The sequence below is a fragment of the Pongo abelii genome, chromosome Y, assembly GCF_028885655.2.
Source record: "Pongo abelii isolate AG06213 chromosome Y, NHGRI_mPonAbe1-v2.0_pri, whole genome shotgun sequence".
NCBI lineage: Eukaryota > Metazoa > Chordata > Mammalia > Primates > Hominidae > Pongo > Pongo abelii.
In genome coordinates, this window is record NC_072009.2 from 47,554,219 (window position 1) to 47,576,391 (window position 22,173).

A 22,173-nucleotide genomic window follows, 5' to 3' on the forward strand; every position below is an offset into this window, starting at 1 on the left:
GGAGAAACATCACCTAGGTGCTGAATTAAATGATATGTTACAAAGCTTTCTGTTGGCAGAACTCAAAATGGAGAGTCATAGCACCAGGGTGCAGTACCCAGTTACGTGTCACAATGCACCATAAGTGCAGGGCCAAGGCAGTAGAATGGAGTCACATCACTTACATGATGAACTTAGATATAAGCCATAAAGCAATTTATAGGCAAGAATAAGGCAAGTATTTCACATCTCAATGGTGCTGATCCCAGTAATATGTAAAATTGCCCTTTGTATGCACACCCAGGCATCTATACTTAGGTGTATGGTCGTTAAATTATTCAAGGGCTCAGCTAACTTTTATGTTGTCACCACATGCTAGTAAATATTTAGAAATAAGTTTTACAGTGCTGCACAAGTTCTGGATTTGTGCATGTAAGTCAACACTTCCTGTCAAAGCAGAGGAGTCACAGTCTGAACAGTGGGCAAGATTCATGTATAAGATGCCCAATTCCACTTGAATAATGTGTTCCAGCAGAGGAGTCACAGCCTCACAGATGTGCTCAATTGTGCATCACCAAACTACCCATATAGAAGAGGAGCAATTTTAACTTTTGACTGCTTTCTTTGGAGGCTTAATGCCTTATTTCTAGGCCCCGTTCTTGTGAGAATGACTACTGGGTAAGCTGGCTGTGCACTCAAGAGTCACAATGATACCTCGCTCCTGTTCCCTGTTATAACACTGTTTTTACCACTCAGGCTTTATACAATATGCCAGAGTGTCATAATCCTCTGTGAACTTTATACCATTAGGAGACCCAGTACTTTACTTGTGGCCATAAGACTGGCTATAGGAGTCAAAATATCTCTCTTTTCTGGTTCTAGGTGTGACAGTTTTATTTGTGCATGTGAGCTGAACCCAGTTATATGTCATAATTTAATCTGTGAGCAGAAGCAAGGTGAGGGAGTCTCATCACCTGTTTTCTGAGCTCAGGATACATTATAAACTCCTTCAAAGGCAGGGCCAAGTCAGAAGAGTCATGTAACCTGGGTACTGCACCAAGTAATATGGCATCATGTCCACTGTAGACAGGTTTGAAGAAAAAAAGGAGAGTCACACCACCTAGGTGTTAAGCTCAGCAGTATGTAGTAATTACCTCTTTTGCCTGACTCCAGAATAAGGAAGAGAGTTGCATTACCTAGGTTTGGTACTTAGTCGTATGTCACAATTCATTCAGTGGTCAGGACCTAGGCAGGAAGAAGTGTCACACTTCCAGATGCTACTTCAAGAGATGTCATAATGTTCCTTGAGGGTAAAGCACGGGTAAAATAGACAAATTACCTAGCTGATAGGCTCAGAGATCTGTGATAATATACGTTGTTGGCAGGGCCCAGGTAGAGTAGTCACATTATTATGATTCTGAACCCACGATATATCACAATGCAAACATGGGAAACAATTTATGCAGAGGTTTTAACACCTGGATACTGGGACCAGCGATAAGACAAAATCTCCTCATCTTTGAGAGTGATACCTTTAACTGTTAGCTTGGTGTGTATATGAGTCATAATGTCACGTGTGTGCTGGGCCATGATATGACACACTCTGTAATGTAATGAGGGCTTTATATGGCATGCATGAAAGTTGCAAGCTACTCTGAGGCCCGCATGCTTATATGAAATCACAATCTTATATATTGCCTTAAACACAGGTATGATAGCCAACATCTCATATTTAGGTTGATGTCAGGAATGTCTGTGAGCTTGGTCAAAAATGAGTCACAATCGCACATGTGGCCAGATCCATATATGAGAGCCACAATTTTATCTTTATATTCTTTTCACTTGTTAGACTCAGTACATCAACAGTGGGCTTTGTAAATGCGGGATAGTGACAACTTTTACTTTCACCTGGGTGTGTAATTGACAGTCACAATCTTAACTCTTTGCTGGGCCTTGTTATGAAACTCTGTACCACCCAAGTAGTTTATACAAGACAAATTTGTGTTGTAAACTTCTGTGAGCTTTGTACAAATTTCCAACCCAGAATTTTATCTGTTGCCCTAAGCCTAGCAATGAGAGGCAAAATATCTTCTATTGCCTGAATCCTAATATAGGAGACCATCATACCTCTAAGCTGAAGCAACGTAGATGTCAGAATCCCATTTGTGGGCAAAAAATTAGGAAAATGAGTAACATCATGTAGGTGATATGGCAATCAGCATGTCACAATGCCCTCTCTAGGAAGAACCTAGGAAGGTATGTTACATTAACTGGGTGCTGGACCCAGCAATATTACAGAATTCCACATGTGAAAAGTACTAGCCAACAGATAAGAGCCAAAACTCCTACATAGTAAGCTGAAGACATGTCAAAAATACTCTCTGTGGCTCTGGCATGGGTAGGACAGTACCATCATCCGGGTGGTCAGCCCACCACCTGCAATAATTTTATCTTTATTCAGGACTCTGGCAGAAAAATAACATCATCTGTGTGCAATAGGTCAAAATTTCTTTGTGGTCATGGTTCAGAAAAAAGAATAGAGTCATCTGTTGTAAATGCTGGGCTCAGAAATATGTCACAATCCCACCATTTTAAAGGCCCTGGTACAAGAGAGTCATATTACTTTGGTCATGGGCTCAGAGATATATCCCAATGACCCCAGTAGGCAGGGCTCAGGCATTCAAGGACATTCATATCACCTAGGTGCTTCCTGAGGAATATATCACAATGTAACATGTGGGCAGAAAACAGACAGGAGAGCCACATAGCTTGGGTTCTGCATCCTGAGATATTGCATAAGGCTGTCTTAGAACAGCTGCCAGACAATGGAGTTACATCACCTACATGCAGGTTCTCTGCTTATGCCACAATGCTCCATGTGGGTAGTGCCCAAGGAGGAATTGACTACACCTAGGTGATAGGGCCAGAGATATGTCACAAAGTCCTCTATGAAGCATAGCCCTGGCAAAAGAGTACCATCACCTGTGTGCCTGGTGTAGAAACACGTCATGCTCCAGGTTGGCAATACCCAAGAAGGAGAGCCACATAACCAGAGATACATCAGAATCCTCTCCTTTGGGCATGGCTTTGGCAAAAGAGTAGTCTTACCTGTGTTCTTGGTCTTGAATCATGTCACTACTTTTTCTTTGTGCAGGGCCCATCCAGAGAGGAAAGTTACATCACCCATGAGGTAGACACAGAAATATGTCACGATAATTTTGGTGGGCAAGCTGCAAGCAAGAATGTAACCTGTGGCCAGAGAGTAGGCAAGAAAGTCACATCAGCCATGTGTGTGTGGGTCCAGTAAAATGTCACAATACACTTTGTGGGCAGGACCCTGGCCCAAAAGCCACATCATCTGGATGCTGCTTGCAGTGACATATCAAAACCCACTATGTGGGCAGAACTTTGGCAAGAGAAGAGAACAACTTAGCCTAGGCAACTGGTGCAGATATATGTCACAATGACGTATGGTCCTAGATTTAAGACACAATTCTCATAGGCAGTTTTCAGGCAGATAATTTACATCACCTAGGTGATTGTCTCAGTGATATATAAAAGTGACCTTTGCAGTGGGAGCTCTGGAAACTTTTATATGTTTCTTAGGTGCTTGTTTCACATATGGCACAATCTAGTCTGGGATTACTAAAGAGAGTCAGATTATTCATGTGCTAGGCAAAGTTACCTCTCCCTTTTATATTCTCAGAAAGATTTGGAAATAAGGTTCACATCCCCCACAAGTATTTCTTTTGTGTAAGTGATTCAATTTTTCTGTGAGTTGGGTTGAAGCAGAGGAGTCACAATCTCAACAATGAGCAAGATCCATGTATTAAGAGCCCCAATCTCAGTTGAAGATGGTTTTCCAGTAGGGGAGTCAGCACCACAGGTGTGTTGAATCATGGTTCATATGTTACCAAACCACCTGTGACTGAGATCCATGTATGAGAGTAATTATTTCAATCTTTGACTGCTTTTTATGTGTGTGATTTATTACCTCATTCCTAGGCCCTGTTCATGTGTGAGAATGTCAATCGTGTCAGCTAGGTGTGCATACAAGGGTTCTCTCCTCATTGCTGGTTTCTGTTATTACACTCTTTGTATCATTAAGGCTTTGTATGATATACCTGTGTATTATAATCCTTCATGAAATTTATACAAGTTAAAAGCCCAGGACTTTACCAGTGGCCGTGAGACTGGCTGTGAGAGTCAGTTATCTCTACTGGATGGGTCCAGGTATGAGAATTATTATTGTGCATGTGTGCTTAAACCAGGTACATGTCATGACTGGATCTGTGAGCAGAAAAAAGCCAGGAGAGTCACATCACTTGGGTGCTGAGTCAGTTATATTGTATAATCTTATTTGTAGTCTGGGGCTAATCAGAAGAGTCACACCACATCACCTGAGTGCTGAGCCAGTGATAAAGTATACACTCATTTTTTGGCTGGGTCCAGTCAGAAGAGTCACATCAGTTGGGAACAGCCTCAAATAGTATGTCACCAAACCCACTATAGACAGGAAAGAAGAAAAAGAGGAGTGTTCCACCACCTAGGTGCTGAGCTCTGCAATATGTAATAATCTTTCCTTTGGAGGAGTCTAGAATATGAAGGAGAGCTACATCACCTAGATTTTGCAATCAGTGGTATGTCACAAATTCTATGGTGAGCAGGGCCGAGGCAGGAGAGGATAGTCACATTTTCTAAATATTATGTAAACCAATATTTCACAATGTCCTCTGGGGACAGGGTACAAAAAGAAGAGACAAATCACCTAGCTTATAGGCCCAGAGATATGTGATAATATTCCCTGTTGGCAGTGTCATGGCAGAAGAGTCACATTATTATGATTCTAACCCGGTGATATGTCACAGTGAATCCATGGGAAGGAATTTAAGCCAAAAAGTCTCAACATCTTGGTAATAGGCTTCATTATATGCCAGAACTCCTTGTCTTTCTGAGTGACATGATTCACTGTGAGCTGCGTGTGAATATGAGAAACAGAATCTCACATGTTTCCTGGATCATTGTATGACCCTCTACAACTTTCAAAGGCTTTATACAGCATTCATGAGAATTGTAAACCACTCTGAGACCAACATGCTTGTGTGGATTCGTTATCTTATATATTGCCCTAAGCCCAGATATGATAGTCAACATATCTTTTCTAGGCTGGGTTCAGGGATGAGACCCATTACTTTGCCTGTAAGCTGGATCCAAAAATGAGTCACTATCCCACTTGAGGCCAGATCAACATATGAAGATCACAATTCCAATTTTCTTCTCGATTCACTTTTAGACTTAGGAACTTAATAGTGGGCTTTGTACATGTGGGATGGTGACGATATTTGCTTTCACTTGGGTGTCTAATGGAGAGTCCCAATCTAAACTTTTGCTGATCTCTTTCATAAAACTCTCTTTACAACCCAAGAAGTGTATACATTATGAGTTAGTGTAAAGTTTTTGAGTATGATACAAATATGAAACCCAGGACCTCATCTATTTCCCTAAGCCTAGTAACGAATGGAAAAATATATCCTACCAGCTGAATCCCAGGATAAGTTTGACCATCATGCCTGTGAACTGAAGTAAGGTATAGGAGGACATAGTCACATTTGTGGGCAAAAAGTGAGTCAGGAAGGTAACATCACTTAGGTGCTGTGACAAGCATCATGTCACAATGTCCTCTCTAAGAAGGGTATAGGGATTAGAGTAACATCAGCTGGGTGTTGGAAGTGCAGTATGACAAAATCCCATATGTGGAAGAAAACAACCTAGAAGTGAGAGCCAAAATGCCGACAGAATGAGCCCAGGATATATCAAAATACCTTTTGTGGCTTTGGTTCAGCCATGAGAGTCACATTATTAGGGGGCTGGGCCCAGAAATATGCCATAATTCTTCATATATGCAGGACCCAGGCAAAAGAGTAACATTTTCTGTGTGCTGGGCCCTGCAATAGGTCAAAATTTTTGTTTCTCTAATAACCTGAGTGCTGGGTTCAGCAATGTCACAATCCTCTCATTGTAAAGACCAGGCAGGAGAAGAGAGTCACTTCACTTAGGTCATGGGCTCAGAGATACATCCCAGTGCTCCTGTATGCAGGGCTCAGGTAGAAAAGAAGAGCTATATCACTTATATCCTTCTCTAGATATATGTCACAATCTAACATGTGGGCAGAAACCAGGAAGAAGAGACACATCACCTGGGTATAGCCTCAAGTAATGTGCCACCATTCCCAATGTAGACATATTCAAAGAAAAAAAAAAAAGAATTACACCACAAGCATGCTGGGCTCAACAATATGTAATAATTCCCTCTTTTGGCAGAGTACACAACAAGGAAGAGAGCCATTTTACCTAGGATTTGCCCTCAGTGGTATGTCACAATTTCTTCAGTCAACAGGATCCATGCAGGAGAGGAGGGTCATATTACATAGATGCTATATCTAGCAATATGTCACAGTGTCCCCTGTGGGCAGGGCACTGGCAGGCTGGCAGGTGAGAAATGTCACTTAGCCAATAGGTGCAGAGATATGTGAAAATATCTGCTTTTTGCAGGACCAAGACCGAAGAGTCATGTTTTCATGGTTCTGATCCAGTGATATGTAACAATGACCTCATGGAAAATAATTTAAACCAAAAAGTCTCAATACTGCTATACTAAGCCAAGGGAGATGGCATAATCTCCTCATCTTTAAGCATGACACCATTAACTGTTATCTAGTTGTGTATATGTCAGTCACAAACTCCCAAGTGTGCTTGCCGTTGTATGATACTCTCTACAACATCTGAAAACTTCATGCAACATGCATGAGTCTTGCAAAACTTTCTGTGGGCTACATGCTTATATGGACTCATAATCTTACATATTGCCCTAAACCGAGGTATGTCAGGCAACATGTCTTCTATAGGCTGGCATCAGGGTTGAGACCATTATTAGGCCTGTGAGCTGGGTGTAGAAATGATTCACCATTTCACCTGTAGTCAGATTCCCTTACGAGTGTCACAATTCGAACTTTTGGTTCTATTGATGTGTTCAATTCAGGACTTCAACAATAAGATTTGTAAATGTAGGATATGAGTTAATGTTGTGAAATTCTGTGATCTTTGAACAAATATGAAATGAAGGACCTTAACCATTGACCTAAACCTAGGGGTAAAAGGTAAAATGTCTCCTATAGGCTTAATCCCACAATAAGCTTGATCATCATGCCTTTGAGCAGAAGGAAAGTATATGCCATAATCCCATTTGTGGGCAAAAAACTAGGAAGAAGGTTAACATCATTTAGGTGTTGTGCCAAGGAATATATCATAGTGCCCTCCCCAGGCAGGGCCTAAGAAATGGGGTCACATTAACTGGGGGCTGGAACCCACAATATGACACAAAAACATGTGGAAGAAACACAGCAAACTGATTAGTGCCAAAATACCTACAGAATGAGCAAAAGATATGTCAAAATACCTTCTGTGGCCCTGACACAGACAGAAGAATTACATTCTTAGGGTGCTGGGCCAAGCAATAAGCCACAATTCCCTCTTTATCCATGGCCTAGGCAGAAGAGTAATATAATATTATCCGGGTGTTGCGTCATGATATACAGCAAAAGCCCTGTTCGTAGGCACTCTTTAGCAAGAAGAGGAGAGTCACACAACCTAAGTATGGGGCTTCTCAATATGTCACAATTCTCCCACTGTACAATTCCAGACAGAAGAAGTGAGTCAAATTTCTTAGGTCATGGGCTCAATGATATGACCCAAAGTCATTAATAGGCAGGGCTCCGGCAAAAAAAAGTGAGTCATATTACCTAGGTGCTTCTTTAGGTATGGGTCACAATTTAATATGTGGGAAGAAACCAGGCTGAAGAACCACATCACCTGTTCCTGGGTCCTGAGATATTCACAAATCCCCCTTAGTAAAGGACCTAGGCAAGAGAGTTATATCACCTAGGAACAGGTTCCAACCTTATGTTACAATGCTCCATGTGGGCAGCCTAAGAAGGAGTTCACATCACCTAGGTGATAGGCCCAGATATATGTCACATAACCTTCCTGAAACCATGGTCTTGGCAAAAGAGTACAATCACCTTTGTCACCTGGTCTAGCAATATGTCACTATTCCAGTGGGCAGTTTTTAAGCAGCAGAGTCATATCACCTGTATAATAGACCCTGTAAAATGTCATAATCTTATCTTTTGTGAATGGCCCTGGCAAAAAAATGTATCATTACCCATGTGCCTGGCTGATGAGTATGTTACTCTCCTGCCCTGTGTGCAGGGCCCATTTCAGAGGGAAAGTTATATCACCTCAGTGATGGACAACATACTATGTCACAAGGATGTGTGTGGGCATGGGGCAGGCAAGCATGTAATGTCACCTAATGTCACCTAAGTACTGGATCCAATGATGTCACAATTATTACTGAGAGCAGGCCAGGCAGAAGGATCACAAGACTTTAATGTTGGCCCAGGTAGATATCAAAATTCCATATGTAGGCTGGAACCAGTCCCAATAGTGAAATCAAAAAAGCACATGGAAAAGTTTTATATCACAGTCATGATAAAATAAATTTCTAGAGATTAGACTTGTAATGCCATGTGTGTCTTTTTTTCATGTAGAATGGTAGCTTTTATACATCTGTGATTGTGAAAATCCTTACAGTCAGCTGGGTATCCAAACGAGACTCACAATTTGCTCTTTCTCCTAGGACCTGCTATGACACTCTCTATACAACTTACAGGTGTTGTAAAGAAGGCGTGAGTGTTGTAGTCTTCTGTGACATTGATAAATGTAGGAGATGCTTCATGTCACTCATGTCTCTAAACCTAGTTGTAAGAGTCAAAATTTCTCCTATTGGCTGTGTCCACATATGAGAGTCATTATCATGCCTGTTAGCTGTGTCTAGGTATATGTCACCGTGCCGTCTGTGGTTACTAAATAGGCAGGACAGTACATCACGTAAATCCTGAGCCAGAAATATTCCAATATTCTCTTTGTATGCAAGGCCCTAATGGAGAAGTAACAGAACTTGGGTGTTATGCCCAGCACTATGGTGTAACATTAGTTGTGAAGAGTTTCCAGGCAGGAGAGGAGAGTCATATCACCTAAATGATGGGTGCAGAGATATATCACAAAGCCCTCTGTTGTAATGACCCAGGAAAAAGGGTCATATCATTTGGATGTAGTGCTTAGAAATGCCACACTCTTCAATTTAATCAGTGTGAAGTCAGGAGAGGAAAGTCACATAACCTAGATCATAGGTCCAGAGATGTTTTATGATCCCTTCGGAGGACACTGTTAAGACAAAAGTCAAATCACCAAGGTTTTGGCCCAATTATATGTAAAAATGTCACATCCGGAGTATAAATAGGCAGGGTTATTAAAGGACTCAAGAGCTGGGCAAAAATAAATGTCAGAATAACACCTGTGAAAACGTTCAGTGTTGAGAGTCACAGTCCTGCACATGACCTGGTTCCTGGTACAAGAGTCATTATTAGGCCTTTTATTTGTTCTCAAGTGTATGGCACATTACCACTTGTGGGGAGGGAGAAGAAAGTAAGGAAAGTCACATCATTTAGGTGGGTGCATGTCCAGTGAAATTTCAAAATTCTCCTTGCTGGTGGGACTCTTGGAGAAGAGTCAATCACCTGGATGTTGGCTTCAGTGACATATCTAAATCCTCCCTGTTGGCAAGGCTTAGTCAGGAACCAGCATAAAGGTGAAGTGACTCTTTTGCCTGACTTCTCCTCACATGTTAGATTGTGTTATATACTTAGGGAAGCACCTAGGTTGATATGACTCTTCTCTTCTGCCTCAGCTCTGCCTACTTGGGACATGGGTCATATATCTGAGCCCATGTTCTAAGTGATGTGTCTGTTTTCTTCTGCCTTAGTCCTTACAATGGGATGTTGTGACATATTGCTAAGCCCAATACTGAGATAAAATGAGGGATGTTTTTCCAAACCATGCCAATAAAATAAATTTTGATGTATTGCAGGATGCAGCACCCAGATGATGTCATTTTTCTGCCTGTGTCCTGCAGAAAGAGATAATTATGACATATTGCTGGGCCCATCACCCTGAAGATGTAACTCTTCCATCAAAGCCAATGTAAAAGACCTATCTAGAAATAATTATTCTTGCTGCATTTTATGCAAATAATCAGGCCAAGAATCAGAATAAAACTTAATTTACAAACAACTCAGTCCTATCATGATTTGTTTTTTAATATAAGATGACTGGATAAAGTTTATGTTTCACAACTTATTATATATTTGTCATTAAATTCTAAACTCATTAGTTTTGCATTGCTGCCTATATTTTAGACCAACCTTGCTTGTTTCTGTGACCCAGCTAATGATCTTCAACTGCAGCCCACAATAAACAAAAGGAATTGGTAACGTAAAAATCTGGATTAACATTCTAGTTCCGGACAATTATCCTGCAAATTCTGCAGAGTGATGGGAATATATAGGGTGCCCACCTAAATTTAATGAAGCACAACTGTAGCCACTAGTTTCCTCAGTATGTCACAGTCATTCTTTTCTCACCCTTGTAGAAGAACTCAATTCCACAGCTTCACCTTAGCATTCAGCTCCTGATAAAATGTCCATGCAATGCCCTGAGACACATTTTTGTTCCAGCCTCAATTCTAAGCTTCTGGTTGTCACCATAGAAAAAAGTAGAAAATTTGAGAAACATAGAGGCAGGTGATAATGGAGGTAAAAAAGCACAATGCCAGTGAGCATAACTAATTCCCAGTGATTAAGCCAAGCCCCCGATTTCACGGATAAAGATTATGCTACTATCCATGCCATAAATGAGGTCTAATGAACTCCAGAGCTACTGACAGCAGGGAAGATAGGGCACATATGGGTAAGAGCAGATATATCCACCCCCTTACGCATCCCTGTTAACATTGGTGAAAGCTACCTCGACACCCATGGGAGGCACCCTGTTACAATCACTGGGACTTGGAGATACAAGGTTTGAAGTGGGAAAAAGGATATTCTTTCTCCTATAGCTCAACATACCCTGGGTAATTGCTAGGAAGAGAAAGGAGCCAGGGACTCCTGCTCCTCTCTCTCTTTCAAGATAAGTAGCCATTCATTTTTAGCCTATACCCCTTTTGAATGCATCCTGAACCCTTGGAACTCCTTTGAAAAAATGCTTACTTTTCATTTTTTTCTCCTCTGTTTGCTGTTTACAGATAGGTAATCATATCGCCATGTTTTGAGACATTCCCCTTCAATGCATCCTCCAAGTTTGGAAGAGTTAATTTCCCAAATATTAAACTAGGTGGCTTAGGATTGGACCCAGGAGAAAAGAACCCAGAAGACTGATATCCTGTCAAAAGGATAAAAGTTGTTTTTTCTCTTTCTTTCTTTTTCTTTCTCTCTCTCTCTTTCTTTATCTTTTCTTTCTTTCTCTCTCTTTTCTTTCTTTGTTTCTTTCTTTGTTTCTTTCTTTGTTTCCTTTCTTTCTTTCTTTCTTTCTTTCTTTCTTTCTTTCTTTCTTTCTTTCTTTCTTTCTTTCTTTCTTTCTGTCTTTCTCTTTCTTTCTTTCTTTCTTTCTTTCTTTCTTTCTTTCTTTCTTTCTTTCTTTGTCTGTCTTTCTCTCTCTCTCTTTCCTTCTTTCTTTTTCCTGTTGGACTCTTGGCCTCCCTCTCCCTATGCAAACTTTTGAAAGACCTTGGATATTTTTAGCTGTCTTTTCCACCTTCCCCTTGGTTCATTTTAATACGTGTTTTTTAATAACACAGTTTGATTCTCCTCACCTTCAGGCTATCAAACTTCAAACAGTCACACTACCAGAGCCTGAGAAAATGGCCCCTTTCACTGGGGACACTTAGGCCTCTAAGGAAGGTCTGACTGCTGTTTTTTTTCACAACAGTGTTCCCTGTCATCAGGAGGTACTTAAAAGTGGTTTTTGTTCTCACTTTTATCCTTATTCTAACAGCAGTTAGATGTACTTATTTAGAGGGGAAAATAACGGAGTTAGAAAACATCCAAGGGTCATGGACAAAATCCCATCTTCAAGCCTAAAACAGCCTGAAGGCTGAAAAATCAGAGTGCTTGTCCCAGATGAAGCTTGCCTTTTTCCAACAGATTCTCTTTGACTAATTTCCATCTGAACACTGGAAGGGAGTGGATCCTTGGAAGGCCATGGAAATTTTACCCCTTGTGCAGGGAGGAGGAGCCTGGCTTCATCAGTTCCTGTGCGATGGTCTGGTGTTCTGCAATCTGTGAGGTGGGGGCCTGGTAAACATGACTCCCACTCACTCAGTTGAGATTCTTTCTTTTTTCCTTTTTTTTTTCACCCAATCACATCTACTCCTTACCCTTCAGGAGTGTCCCAGAGCCGAATCTTTCCTAGTCATGTGACAAGAACACAATTTTGCTGAAAGAGAATGTTCTATAACACGAGGAATTAGAACCTTTTTTAAGATAAGCTGAATTTATGCATGTGGGTTTCATTCTGGCTTCTGTTATTTGTTTCAACCTTTATTTAACTGTCTTTATGCCAGCACCACACTATTTTGATATGTTTTGAGGTAGAAAATATTTATCTAAGGGTATTCTTTTTTTCCCAAGTTGATTTGCTACTTTTTTTTGCTTTGCTTGTTTGTTTTTGAGTGTTTATGTAAATTATAGTGCAATATTAGCATACTCCTGTGATGCTAATACATTGGGAAGCCGAGGAATGTGGATTGCAGGACACCAGGAGTTTGACACCAGCCTGGGCAATATGGTGAAGCCCTGTATCTACAAAAAATACAAGAACTTGCTGAGCATGGTGGCATGCACCTGCAGTCTCAGCTACTTCTGGTGCTGAGGTGAGAGGATCAATTGAGCTTGATATGTCAAGGCTATGGTGAGTCATGATTATAGCACTACACTCCAGCCTGGGTGACACAGCTAAATATTGACTCAAACATTTTAGACTATTTTACTACTTCTGCAAAAAGTACTACTGGCTTTTTGAAATAGTTCTTATTGACCTGTAGATCATTTCTAATACCATTAACTGAGACACCACTCTTTTCATGAGGGCATTAGCTGCAGGGAGTATGTCCTTTGCAGACCCCTGAGCCAGCAACAGATGAATAAAGTACCCTGTCACACAGATATTCTGCTTTGCAAGTCCAGCTGAGGGTCTGAGGACACTAACAGTCTCCAAAGGGAGTCCTGTAAAGAGTGGCAGCTGCACCCTGAGCAGCTTGCAATCCAGGCATTTATTTAGTTTAGAATTAATAACAGAAGTTTTGAGTAAACACACTTGTGGATAATTAACCTGGTTAAGAGAATAGTTCTCTGAATAATTAAGTCTCAGTTATCACAGTTTAAAGTAAATACCAGTGGGGGCAATTTGCCTGATCGACATTCCCCAGAAAGGACCATCTGGCTTAAAGGTTAGTTAATGGAGGTGGGGTAAACAAACTTAATTGGGGAAGCCTCTATTTGCCCTAGTATTTACCCTATGACCAAATGCTTTAAAGTTAAAACTGGCTACATTCAGCTCACTGAATTATTACAAGCTATGCAACCTTTCAGCATTCCAAAAGTTTGTGATTATTCTACAACTTTCCCTAATTATTTTCTTTTAACATTTCTGCCATCATCCTGAGTGAATCCCAAAATCCTCCCCTTCATTCTTTTCTGCATCGGGTTTTTGATTGCAGAGCACAGATATGTGCAGTCATAGGTTTGTCAGGCAAAGTGGCCCCTGATCTTATTCCAGCTTTGCATCATAGAAATAGCAAATAACACAAAACAATCATGAGTATAATTAACAATACTTCTTCCAGTCGGAGTGACTTGTAGAGTTACTTGTCATCTGAGTTCACTGTAAGCTATTAATGAGGAACCTCACTGGGAGAATGTTAATTTCCTTTTAATTAAGCTGTTGTGTTGTTAGAAGCTGGAAAGGGGGTGTTAGTCTAAGTACTAGGGTAGAGCAAAGCAGGTTAGAAGATGGGCTTAATAGATTTTGGCAGATACAGGTAGTAGACAAAGTGAGAGAGTAAAAATGGGGCAGCATTTGCATAGCCTTCTGAGTCATCTTCTTCTGATAAAGCTGCATCATCTTGCAGGATCTCTCCTAGGCTGGCTTGAGTTTTTTCCTCTTTTAATCCTTTGATGAGGATGCAGTGTCTTGGCTGGTGCTGGTGTATTGGAAATTGCAGAGATTGTACCTGTGCTAAGAGATGTCTTATAATCTTTGTTAAAGAGCTTGTGCTTTTAATGTCCGGCTTACAGAAAAACTGGATGACACATCTTTAACTTTAGCCAATGTTTACTCAGAGAATTTTGTTAACATTGACATTTTAAAACTTGCTTAGACTTTCAAAACAGAATTATACAACATGTCCTGCATAGTTTTCTTTTTATAATCTTTTTGTGACTTTCACAGACAATTTTTGACATGCTTTAACTTTATTTCTTTTATAACCTTCCTTAATAAAGGTGCGTTCTAATGGTTATAACTTTCTTAACATTTCTTTCTCTTTATCTCTTTTCTTTGTCTTACTTTTTGTAATCTTGACCTCTGATTTTTCTAGTCTTTCTTTTTCCCTCTATTTCTCTCTTTAACCTTTCTGTATCTCTCTGATCTTGGACAGCAATTAAATGAGTGTTGGTATCAATAGATACTTGTACATGTCTAAATTTTCCAAATTCAAGTATGGGTGTAACATCTGTTTGCTATAGCAGGTTAAGTTCTGTTCCCCAAGTGTTAACACCTGTTGAAGGAAGGGACTTACCTGTGAGCTGGCAATCCAAGCATTGTAGGATAATTTGTTTAGCCAGTCTCTGAGTAATTTGGTAAATTTCTTCAATTTTGATGGAAAAATTCATGCTATTGGATGGCTTGGTCTAGCAATGCTGTCATAACCTGTAGGTCTGCTTGATCACTGCTCATAAGCCAATGGGCCAGGAAGTAAGCTGTGGGCTCAAATGTGTGTAATAATAATGTGACTTGTATGTTGATCTAGTCAACTGCTGAAGTTGGAGAAAGAGTAAACCGTCCTCCCTCCAGAGTAGAGTTAAAGTTGTAAACCTCTTTTAATAGATAAACAGAGTAACCTTAGCTTTCTGTGTGCTAGTAAACTCAGATCGCATGATTGAACTATATGGTCTCTACCAGACTGCTGCTTTTCCATGTTTGCCAGACACATCAGTAAACGGTGTTAAAGCATTAGTTATAGGAGAGTAAACTATTTTTGTAGACATTATTACCGGAGTATGAGATAAGAAATGAAGGAGTTTATCAGTAGGGAGGATGTGCTCTATTTGCCCCGTGTAATCAGATAAAACTATTTGTGGGTGTATTGACAAAGATAATGCAGCTTTGAATTGCTCTTTACTTAGAGGAATCACGATGATATCCATTATGTGGCAACTGATTTTAAAGTTTGTGACCTGAATAGACGACTTTAGTAATTAACTGAATATAAGGAGACAGTGTTTTAGTCCCGGGATGGGAGCAAAAAACCATTCTAGGAAACATAGCCTGGGAGTCATTTGTCCTAGTAACCCTGTAGGGGAGTGTTAGGTGGAAAAAATAAATAGCTGATTGGAATACCGTGGATCAATGTGATCTAGCTGCCTTTGAAAGATGGCTTGCTCAATTTCCTTGATTTCCCTTTTTGCTGCAAGGCTTAAATATCTGGAGGAATTGAGGGCTGGGTTGCCCTTTAAGATAGAGAACAGGTTTTGTAGTTTATTCATAGGAATTCCCCCAATGGGACAAATCCAGTTAATATTGTCCAATAATTTCTGATAATCATTTAAGGTGTGTAAGTTGTTAGTACTTAGTTTAAACTTTTGAGGTCTTACTGACCAGGAGATTAGCAGATATCCAAGATATTTTCAAGGAGGGGACATGGGTACTTTTTCAGGTGCAATGACTAACTTTTCAGCTCTATATTATTTACGACAGAGGTAAACAAATTTAAAGGTGTTGGCTCCATTGGGTCTGCTAGTAGAATATCATCCATAAAATGAATAATCTCGTAATCAGGAATTTTTTTTCTACTAGATAGCAAAGTTTGCTTTTAACTGTTTCTAAACTAGCTCATGGGTTGTTTGTAATGTCTCAACCTTTAAACGTTACTGTTTTACTTAAATTGAATTTGGTGAGCCTCATCAGGGTGGAAGAGAGATAACAACAGTGGACATTATTAGAAAGAGGTTTTATAATTCTTACATTTTACTTAAATTTTAGCTGAGAACTATAATCTGAGATGTTGCTTGTAAACAAGGAGCACATGAGATTTGGTCTTGGATAGCCTGTGGAGCTAGAGAAAGGAGCAGGCAGGTCCCGGTGCTGTGGCTGCTTTACATTTGTAAAGTCCTCATTTTTTGCCTGGGTCATTGTTCGCTTGCGCTGGCTTGCTTCCCCAGCTGCTGGGCACATGTGGCCTGGGTGGGCTTTGTCACGTGTGCTTCTGGCCCCTTCACAGCAGGCTAGTTCTGGCTGCAGCTTGGTTCTTTGTTGTTTCTGTCACAGTGTGGGTGGAGTTTCTCTTTCTACTTACTGCTTCCTCGTCCTGACCCTGTGGCTCTGGCTTTTAATGATTATTGTTAACCCTTTATGAACCTGATTGCTTTGCTGAATTTTGCATTACCGGGCAGGCTAGTAACTCTCCTTTTATTGCTGACAGCTTAAGACAGGGACTAATAGCTGGAGCGTATTCCTGGTCTTTTTTCTTACATATTGAAGAAGAGGACTCACGTAAAACCTCTGTTTCTTCTTTGTTATTTTGGCCCAGTGATATTAGGGCTCACGGAAGAGGAGGTGATAAGGCAGGTGACATTTCCTCCTCCTTCCCCTTTATAGGCTGTTCTGTGTATAACGGAGACAGGGCTGCTCTAATTAAAGCCCATAACAGCTGGGACCTCTTGCCTTTTTGTCTGATGTTGAAGAATTATCGCCACTTATTCCCAGAGTTCTACATCCAGTGTTCCTTTTTCTGGGAACCATGGTCTTGGGATTGTGTCCAGAATTGGTTCCTTCCAGTGGGTTATTGGTCTTGCTGACTTCAAGAAGAAGATGCAGACCTTCACAGTGAGTGTTACAGCTCATAAAGGTAGTGCAGACCCAAAGAGTAAGCAGCAGCAAATTTATTGCAAAGACTGAAAGAGCAGAGCTTCCACAACATGGAAGGTGACTGAAGCAGGTTGCTGCTGCTGGCTCGGGTGGCCTGCTTTTTTCTCTATTTGGCACCACCCACATCCTTCTCATTAGTCCATTTTACAGAGTGCTGATTGGTCTGTTTTACAGGGTGCTGATTGATCCAATTTACCGAGTGCTGATTGGTGTGTTTACAAACCCTTAGCTAGACACAGAGCGCTGATTGGTACATTTACAATCCTTTAGCTAGACAGAAAAGTTCTCCAAGTCTCCTACCCAATTAGCTAGACACAGAGCATTAATTGGTGGATTTACAAACCTGTAGCTGGACACAGAGTGCTGATTAGTGCATTTACAATCCTTCATCTAGACAAAAAGTTCTCCAAGCCCCCATCCAAAACAGAAGCCCAGCCAGCTTCACCTCTCAATCCCCTCTCTAAACAGGACACCCCAACTGCTGTTGGGAATTGGACAATGACCACTCTAGCTACTTCCTGCTAGATATAAGGGCAAAGAACTTCACTGCAGTTGTAGTGTCCTCCACAGGGGAACTCTTTAGGTCAGTGAAAGGGCCAGGAGGTTGGTCCAGGGGTCCTTGGTGGAAGTTGTTAGTTGAGCTCCTTTGGGGTTCCATTTGTAAGACCATCTCTAGCTTGATGACCTCAATTCTAGAGGAAAGAAATTTGAGAAGAAGGTTAACAATACAGGGCTTGAAGGCAAGTAGTGGCAAGATGGCTGCCATGGGACCTAGAAAGGGGAGAAGCCATGTTGCCCAACTTCAGAAGTTGGTATAAGGGTTTGAAAGATGTTGTCTTATTTCAGAAGCCTTTTACTGTAAACACCAGGCAGCATCTTGTATATGCCTCACTGGTTAGTGTAAAAACAATGTTCTTCCCTTAAGAAGGTGCAGAGTCCTCCTTTCTCAGCAGTGAGGAGGTCTAGGCCTCTGTGGTTTTGGAGAGTCACTGCTGGTAAAGAATCTAGCAGGGATTGTAGAGTAAGGATAGATTTTGTGATTTCTCACACACTATCTGAGAAATCCTTTGAGAGTGTGTGATGGTAAGAAAATGAAGTACATAAACCTGCTATTCTGCTTCTGGTAGCAGTGGCCATTTCTAACCCTATGAGTAGGGGTATTAGTTGCATGCCCCTGCAATGATGGACTTGAGCTTTGAGGAGCACTGATAGGGCCTGATTTCCTGGGGCAATGTTAATGTTGAGACTTAGAAAGACTAAGGTGCAGGTGCCTGTCCAGTTAGTGGGGAGGCAGATGTAGTTGGATGTTCCACATAAGAAGAATAAGCCTTGGCTGGGTAGATATTTAGAAATTTACCCTGGCTTTTAAAGGAATAGGGTATACAGTTTTTTCTTTACTATTTCTATATCTCTTTCTTTCTCTTTGTCTTCTCTTTCATCTCTCTCTTTCTGACACCCTCTTTGTCCATCTGTCTCTTCCTCTCTCTCTCACTCTGAATTTCTGTCTCTTTCTCTTTTTCCTTTCTGCTGGTCTTTCTCTGCATCTGCCAGCTGCTTATGCTGCTGTTCTCCCCTCTCCTTCCCATTTTGATGGCTTTGGCAGTGTAAGATTACCACCTCCTTGGGTTTTTGCACTGTGCGCAATAACTCCATGATTTCCTTGTGGAATTTAACGGGGGTTCCCCCAGAGGTTAGGAACTCCCTTTCTTTCCACATTGCAGCATGTGCATGTAGGATTAGATAAGCATACTTGTTATCTTTACACATATTTTATCTTTTTCCCTTTCCCAGTTCTAAGGCTCGGGTAAGTGCCAGTAGTTCTGCTTACTGGGTGCTGGTCCCTGGGGGGAAACACTTACTTTTAAGTGTGGTTACATCACTAACTGTGGCATAACCTGCCCTTCGTATCCCATTCTTCACAAATGAACATCCATCAGTATATAGGTTAAGGTCAGGATTACCTAAGGGGACTTCTAAGAGATTATCTTGGGCGGCATAAGTCTGGACTGTAATTTGTTGGCAGCCATGCTTGATTGGTTCCCTATCCTCTGGGAGAAAAGTGACAGGGTTGAGGGCCATGCATGTACGTATTTGAAGCACCAGTGCCTCAAGGAGTAGAACGGGTATCTAAGCAGGTTGTTGTTGATAGCCACAGACTTCCTTTGGCACCTAGTATGTCATTTACATTATGAGTAGTCCAGACAGTGAGATCCTTTCCTTGTATTATTTTGATAGCCTCTGACACTAAGCCAGCCACTGCCACAACTACCCATAAACAGTGAGGCCAGCCTTTTGCTACTACATCAATTTTCTTACTTAGGTATGCCACTGGTTGGGGGATTGTTCCACGAATCTGAGTAAGGACTCTAAGGGTTATCCATGCTCTCTTGGTGACATATAAAGAGAAGTTTTGTCCTGTGGGAAGGCTTAAACCTGGAGCTTGCACTAGGACCTGTTTTAAGGTTTTAAAGGGTATTTTTGCCTCTGGTTCCCATTCTACTGGATAAGTATTTACCCTTTGGATCTCCTTGATTACTGTATAGAGTGGTCTGGCCATCTTGCTGTATCTGGAGATCCATAGTTGGCAAAAGTGGGTGATTCTAAGAACCCCCACAACTGTTTTAATGTCTTAGGGTGAGGGCAAGACAGTATAGGCTGTATCCATTCGTTACTGAGGGCCCTGGACCCTCTGGCTAAAATTAGGCCTAAATATTTGACCTGCTGTAGGCAAAGTTGGGCCTTTGACCTAGACATTTTGTACCCCTGATTAGCTAGAAAGTTCAGGAGATCTAGAGTAGTCTGCTGGTATGAGACTTCCAAACTGGTAGCAAAAAGTAAGTCATCCACATACTGAAGGACCAGAGTCCCTGGACATGAGAAATGGACTAGATCTTGGGCCAGTGCCTGACCAAACAGATGATGACTATCCTAAACCCTTGTGGCAAGATGGTCCATGTAAGTTGGGAACTGTGATCTGTGGAATCCTCAAAGGCAAAGAGAAAGTGGGAGCCAGAGTGCAGAGGAATACAGAAGAAGGCATCCTTGAGGTCCAGAACTATGAATCATTCTGCTTCCTCTGGTATTTGAGAGAGCAGGGTATAGGGTTTGGGTAAAACTGGATATAGAGGAATTAGTGCCTCACTGATGAGTCTAAGACCTTGCACTCATCTCCACTGACTCTTCGGGTTTTGGTCTTCTAGAATTGGGGTGCTGCAGGGACTGTTGAATTTCCTTACTGAGCCTTGAGCTTTTAAATGTTTAACAATATCCTGTAATCCTTTATGAGCTTCAGGCCTTAAAGGAAATTTCCTTTGATAAGGAAAAATGGTGGAATCTTTTAGCCAGATTTGGACTGGGCAGACATTTTTTGCCCTTCCAAATTGTCCTTCCAATGCCCAAACTTCCGGGTTAATTCCCTCCTCAAGCCACGGACAACAAATGGATAACTTGTTCCCCATATTCATGTAGATAATAGCTCCAGCTTTGACTAATATATCCCTCCCTAATAAGGGTGTGGGACTTTCAAGCATAACAAGAAAGGCATTTGAAAAGATGAAAGTCTCCCAATTCTAAATCAGGAGGTGGGAGAAATACCTGGTTATGGCTTGTCCCAGGATTCTTTGGATGGTAATAGATCTTGAGGATGGTCGTCCAGGACAGGAGATTAACACCGGGAAGACCACATCAGCGTCCAGGAAGAAGTCAATTTCCTGGCCATCAGTGGATAAGCATACCCATGGGTCAGTGAGGGTGATGACATGAGCTGGCATGAGCTGGCACTTGTCCCAGGCACTCTCAGTCCTGTTGTTGGATTATCTGGTTGGGTTCCTGTGGCCCAGAGAACCATTGCATTGTGGGGCAGTGCACCTTCCAGTGATTGCCTTGGCATAGTGGACATGGATGAGGGGACAGCTTGTTTCTCATTGGACAATCTTTTTTTAAGTGTCCTTGTAAACCACACTGATAACAAATCCTACTGGGTGGTTGGCCTGCTCCATTTTCTGTTCTCTCTGAAACACCAAGGTTTGTTTATCTGAGGGCTATGACTAAGGCAGCAGCCTTTCTCTGATGTCACATTTCCTTTTGGGCCTGTTCCTCTTGGTCCCTATTATAGAACACCAAGGTTGCCAGGTTTAGTAATGCTTCCAGATTTTGTTCATGGCCCAGGGCTTGCTTTTGGAGCTTTCTCCTGATATCTGTGGCTGATTGGGTAGTAAACTTATCTTTTAGAATCAATTGAACATCGAGTGATTTGGGTGACAGGGGAGTATATTTTCTTAAGACCTCCCTTAGCCACTCAAGGATGGCAGAAGGAGTTTCTTCCTTTCCCTAGGGAGGTTAGGATATGGGGGTAAGCTGAGAGGTCCTCCTGTGGGATGTAAATTGCAAGCTTTGCATAATTTTGTATTCTCCTTCAGTGAAAAGAAAGCTTGGACATAGGGTACTGCACACCTTTTGCCTTGCCTCTTACAGAAAAGGTCATGCTACGGAATAGTATTATAATTTATATTTCCCTCAGGTGGCCATTTTTCTGCATCAGAGAGAGAATATTGGGTCCAGGTCATAGTGCAGAAAAAAATAAGCCACTTCTTTTTCATGACTTGTGGGTCAAATTGCTCCCAATGGCTTAGGATGCATTTCAAGTGTTGTTCTGTTAATGCCTGAGTGTTTCCCATCTGAAAGACAAAAAGGCCCACTCTTTTTGTTTGTTTGTTTCTCCACCTGCCTAAGAACCCACAACGGATTCTTAACCCTGCTGATCAGAATAGTTGTACTCACCAATGCAGCAGCAGAAACACTAGTTTTCCTCCTGGACCACAACAAAACCTGCACCCTTTCCTGTCCACCTAGACCACAAAGAGGACTGAGAAAAGTCAGATTTGGTGGCCTTTACTGACACATTCTCAAAAACCTGTTAGAGTCCTAAGCATTATCCTGTTAGTACTGGGACTATATCCTTGTCCTATAAAGATGTTATACCCCAAAAATGAAGTGGAGAGCCATACCCTGAGGGAGGGAAATGATCTCTAGAGTTGGAAGGGTGATGCCTTTTGTCCTCACTTATATGAATAAGAAAGATAAAATTTCTGAGGA

General features: G+C 41.4%; 1 pseudogene; it reads right to left on the bottom strand.

The window, feature by feature from the left end:
* LOC129053287 (uncharacterized) overlaps positions 1–20,849 on the bottom strand; it is a 55,414-nt pseudogene extending 34,565 nt beyond the window's left edge.
* Between the last annotated feature and the right edge of the window lie 1,324 nt (positions 20,850–22,173).